This window comes from Polypterus senegalus, chromosome 15 (genome assembly GCF_016835505.1).
Source record: "Polypterus senegalus isolate Bchr_013 chromosome 15, ASM1683550v1, whole genome shotgun sequence".
NCBI lineage: Eukaryota > Metazoa > Chordata > Cladistia > Polypteriformes > Polypteridae > Polypterus > Polypterus senegalus.
This window is the reverse complement of record NC_053168.1, coordinates 137,555,547-137,561,728: the sequence shown is the minus strand read 5'-3', so window position 1 is coordinate 137,561,728 and position 6,182 is coordinate 137,555,547.

Genomic DNA, 6,182 nt, shown 5'->3' with positions numbered 1-6,182 from the left:
AAAAACATAGCGACTGGACCAGATCTACTCACCGGCAGATGATTACAAGAGGACAATGCACCTGCTGTTCAATCAAGGACGTTTTGCACATCACGGGCCTTCACTCTCCTAGAGATGACTGTGTTCAGTGCCAAGGTTGCCATTATGATCCTCTCTGCTGTAGCTTCTCAAATTGTTTTTTCCTTAACACAGAAAGCTGTGCTCACAAGATGCTGAGCTGACAGAACGTGTCACAGACGTATGCAAATCATCCATAAATGCATCTTTGTGTGGCTTTAGGATATCCAGGAATTCCAATGTGGTATTACCAGTCTGACCCTGATTATTATTTTTTATTTAAACAAACTAAAAGTTGGTGTATTTGGTGAATTTCTGCAGATAGGTTCTCACCTGAAATTCCACAGTGATGAGCCATCAGTGACAGTGATTGCTTGTTCAGGGATTACAGCAGATGGCCTTCTCAAAACAGCACATGATGTTAGTAAAAAGCACCTTTATAGTTCACTGACAAGTCTGTCAATTACAGGGTGGAAACCATAATTACAGAAATCCTCTGTGCTTTTGGTGAGGGCGGACAATATGTGGTCTGAGTATCAACCACAAAGTGCTGCTGGTGATGTGATGGCTTGGGCATACCTCCTGTCCTGCTGCAGCCAAGTTGAAATGCCACTTTCTTTGCGACCTGGACCTGTGCTCTCTCCAATGTGTCCATCCACGATTCCTCACAGTGCTTCTCTTCAGTTGTCTGTGTTACTGAATGAACAAGATCAGTTGTGACCCGAAACGGATTCTCAAATAAAGAAAGCTACCGAGTAAATTGGCTGTCTCTGACTGCATACATTTATTTAGCAATGTCTGAATGACAAATTATGTGTCTTTTCAAGTGGCACAAATTGCATGGACCGTTTTCTGAATTGTCCATAAACACAAATGCTAAATAGCCCACCTTGCTTCTGAAAGTTTCTTTAGTGTTGATTTGATTTCTTTCTGTTTTTTAAGCAAAAAAAAAAAAGACTGCGAGGAACAGAGCTTAGAATTAAAAAAAAAAACAAAAAAAACTGTACAGTACTTGTGCCGCTTGAAAGAATTCAACTGCCGGTTAGACATTTTTAACACAGTCCACCAAAACAAGAGTTCAATGGCGTGCATGACAGGGAATGTACTGTGCCTGTGGAGCTTCTTTTTCTGAATTTCTCTGCTACCCCATTGTGACAGAACAGCTCCTCCATCGTAGCACTGGGCAATGCAAGTGTTGGCATCAATGCTGCATTTACTCAAAAGTACTTCCGATTGTTCTTAAAAGTGAATCAGCGTCTAATCTATTAGTTGGAGTGCAATGCAGAAATTCCTCCCATAGAGCATCACTGCAAAGAGTGGACACCACAGACACCTGATCTTTTTTGTGACTGTCTTTACTTTCATCTACTAATCACATGAATAGCTCAGCTTCTTCTATTTCACTCTTATTTGCTCCCATAGTATATTTATCATGATTTCGATTAACTCATTCCTTACATTTAAGGTGCCCAATGTGTCGATCGTGATCAACCGGTAGATCGCAATGGTAGTGCAGGTAGATCGCATTGCATTCAAAAAAAATTTTTTTAAACGTTAGTCTATCATATATTGACGTGCATTTGTCTGATCTGTCAATCTATAATTGCTATTCCAAAGAAGGAAAATGTGGAAAGGCCCTTTCGAACTGTTCATAAAAACTACAAAACTGACGTCCTTCCAAAAAGCGATCTGAGAAAGACAAAGGAGAGGGAACTAAAATCGCAGTTAATCGGACAGCCGTCAGTTTTCACTCGGCTGAATTCAAAAGCTCCTTGACTGCATTATTCAGCTCTACTTATTTATGCGAGTCAGCCTTTTCCCACATGAAGATTATTTAATCCAAATACTGTACCGACCATAAATGTATTGAATTGTTATTATGCCATAAAGGTTATTCAGTTATGCAAGGTTCGGCAACATATATTTTATGTATAAAGTATACTCAGTGTATATAATTTTTAATGTAGGTAGATCATTTCGACCTGGTCATTTTAAAAGTAGCTCACAAGCCGAAAAAGTGTGGGCACCCCTGCCTTACATCATAGTTGGGTATATTTAGCATTTCTAGGATTATCAACGCTTTTGTCAAACTTGCCAATAACTTGTAAAAGTTTGATAACATTATCACTGTTCATTTGCCCTGGGCCCTCTTTTGGGCAACTGCTTGACAAACTTGACTGCCCAAGTAGTCCTTGATGTGGGACGGGGTAGAGATGGAGCTCGGGGGGTGGGGAGACACACAGACAGACGTGGTCAAGGTTAGGATTTCATACCAGCCAATTGTAATAAAGGCTGCTCCTAGAGAAATACCGACTATTTTAAGAGGTTGTAGTAAAAGTCTAATAGAAACGTTTAAAGAATTTACGGCTTGTATTAAACTGCAGGGAAAAGATATTTTGAGTTATACACATAATAATCGATTTAAAATTTAAAATCTCTATTGCAAGATGAACACACCCCTACTATTACAGCATACAGTGGAACCTCGGGTCACGAACGTCTCGGACCATGTACAAATCGGGTTACGACCAAAACGTTTGCCAAACTTTTGCATCTGTTCACAACCACACACTCGGGTGACAAACAAGCCAGTTTCCCTTCCAGTTCGTATGCGCCGATGATTTCCGCACGTGTTCAGTCTCTCCCTGTACTGTCCATTGTCCTCGGTGCATCACGCAGAGGGACTCTATCTCAAAACTGTAACCTCCTCTCAACCCAGCTTCCTCCTGTGGTATAGCAGGTCCACAGCTCCTGTCAAACAAGGCCAGTTTTAATAAATAGTCACTGCACTCGCAGCTTAGCGAGGGGGCGAGGTGGTGTGTGGCCGAAGAGGTTCCTGAGGAGTTTGTGATGTGGGCGTTTCTCACCTAAGTGCACAGGTGAGAAGCGGTCCGCATCCGTAATTTCCACGACTACCACGTCCTCTTCATAAATAGAAGCGTGATTCAGCTAAAGGGAAAAAGAAGAAAACAGGAAAGAACAGGAGGTTGCAGGAGAGGCAGGAAGCAGGAGGAGAAAGCCGGTGCAGGAGAGAGCGAGTGCAGGGAACCTGGGTGTTTGTCTCAGTGTTATTCAATGTTTTTACATTTAGTTTACTATTACATTGTGCATTCTATGATATAATTAACTATTTTTGTGCTTAAAAATCTTTAAAGAAAATATATTTACATACAGTTTGTACGGTCTAGAACGGATTAATTGTATTTACATACAATCCTATGAGGGAAATTACTTCAGGTCACAACCAAATCGGGTTATGACCAGAGTTTTGGAACAAATTACGGTCGTGACCCGAGGTTCCACTGTACTGAAATTCTTTATTTGGAAAGGACATTGATTTGAGAAAAGCTATGGACAAAACCCAGTAAGTACTGTATAACTAATAAAGTTAAAGAGGCCACATACAAGATAATTCACCGAATTTATCCTGTAAAGACTTCACTTTAAAATTAACACTAATGATAAATGCACTTTTTGTAACAATATTCAGCATTTGTTTTGGTTATGTCCGGTTGTAAAAAAAAAAAAAAGTTACAAACTCACATTAAAAAAAAAAGAAACTACCTAATGTGGATATTACTTTTCAAGAAATAGATATTATGTTAAACTACATCCCCACTGAAAACAAAAAAATGTCATTTGTGATTTAATGTAAATATATTGGCAGGCTAATATATACTGAAAATGAAGTGCTCTGGAATAATTCCAACATTTGAACATTTTAAAATGGATGTTGGGGAATATCTACAAACTATTTCAGATTGTAAAAATTTGAAAGCAATATGGACTTTAGCCCGATTTAAATCATTGAATTACTTATAATAATCTGTCCCTAATTCTAGTCTGTACCCTTGGCAAATTTTTATCTGAAGATGACCAGTGACGTGTGCTCTTGCCTGTATTGTATTTGTTTTATTGTAATTAATGATTAGTTTGATTAAAAAAAAAAAAAAGGATTTCATCCCTGCCCGTGTAACTTTAATCTCGTTTGCGTTGGCAAAAGTGGGCGGTTCCGAGTTTGTCTCCGCCTCATCCCTTCCTGCTCATGCGCATAACAGGAGCCGACAAAAGATTTCTTCGTTATCCTCACGAAAGAATCGCTTCATAAAGTGCGGCATAAGCTCTAAAATAGTCGTATCAAAATAGAAGTTGCTCATGCGTCAATTAAGTTATTAAATAATTGTTCGAGGCACGTCTTTCTGCTGTTGTCTATAGAGATGTACACATACTGGCAAACTCGTTAAATGATTGTAGCTCGTAGGCTTTGAACGAGGGTAACACCTAACTAATGTTGCTTTATTTCATTCACACAATGCAGTTTTGCATAAGTGAAGGTTCGGACTGTGATGTATTAACTTTTAAAAGACGCCTTTCCACATTATTGTGTATTAAGGTTAAGAAAACGTCCTTCGTTGCAACTGACAAGACGACACTGGACTGAGCTTGTTACCGACCCCAACTGCTCGCATACGTATATTCCCGAATCTCTTTTACATTTCAGAACCTTCTTCTTTCCTTAATTCGGCCCATCCACCCATTAAATACGTATGCCCTGCATTAGCATTCTTTGTTTAAAATGAGACGGCCGCTTTCCTGCTGTTCTGAAATCCATCCTATGTAAATGCAGTCGTAAAAATAAAGTGTCGGCAAGCAAAACAAAAAGACGCTCTCCTTAAAATACTCAGTCCAGTTGTAGTCTTTGTTCGATTTGCGACTAAAAAAAAACGTACCTGGAGATCAGTTTTTCGTCCAGGGTTTTTTTAAGGGGCGCCGAGGTCCTTCCCCTGGTGACAGACGTGGGTCAGCTGGACAGGTGCCTGTGCTAATGGAGGTCAAACTACAGCTGGCGGGTCCGGACGGAGCATCAGTTACCACTACAATGTTAGCATAACTAGCTATAACAATTCGATCCGAAGGCAACGGATAACGATTCCCCGTCTTGGTTTTGCAGCTTGGCTTCAAGTGGTGGATATTGGTTGGTGTTACCAACGTCCTCGGAGGATTTAGCACGATTCCGCGCTGTGATCGTTCGCCGCGAAGGCGTTCCATCCTCACGTTAAATTGACTGACTCGCGCTCTTCAAGGAAGGGGCACTAGCCCGCTAAAAATCCTCTCGCGAGATCCTAGCACCAGTAAGCATTGATAGCGCTATCATCTCACGAGAGTTTGTTTTTAAATATTAGAAAAACTTTATTCATCCCAACAAGGAGAAAATTCAGACTCATACAGTAGCAGAATTATAAAAAAAACAAAGATAGACTCACAGAACTAATAAGACAGCGAGGTAATCGATTAATGGATAATTAAATTAATAATTTAAAATAAATTTAATGAGTACATCGGGTAGAAACATTGAATTGCCAATTTAGCATACCGTGGTGGAATGAGCCTGTGGCTAAAAGTACAGTACTGTACTCCAAGAGTGCGCCTCCTGGTGGGAATGGAGGGGATTTTTTTATGATGGCTTCCAATTTTATTTATTTCTCTGAAAAATATCACAAAATATTTCACTAAGGAACCTTTCAAAATAATTGCACAGATACAGGGCAACATTACATGACAATGGGAAGATCTTTGGAGGTGCTAAGATGTACCTGTGCAAAATCCAGATGGTGCTATAGCTCCAGCTTAATTTAGCTCGTTTCCTGTTTCTTAGATTAATGCACCAAAATGCCAGGTAGGTTACAATAATGCTGATAGCACTGCTGTATGCATATATTTAGCGTTGCAGACCTATAAACTGTAACCATGTAAATTATATGTAGGCTTTTGAACTAAACTGACCCGTGTAATATTATGAACAATTCAAGGATATCAAAGCGTAACTATTATTTCTTACATTTACCCTTGCAAATAATGAAATGTTATTATTTATTATTATTATTATATATTATGAATGTCTGATGCCAGTTTTTCTAGTTTTGGAGAGCTTGTTTTAGCATGCTTAGGTGCACTGAGGAAGCCGGGTATCTCTGCTGCCCGGAGCTTCCACCCTGGAGCTCCAAGTACGTGCGGTTAAACTTACTTGAGAGATCTTGGCATTTGATTTAGATAACGCTGCCTCCGCTTAACCGGAGTGTAAACCGGCGGGTCTTCAGCTAGACTCTATTGGTGCCCATTAGAGT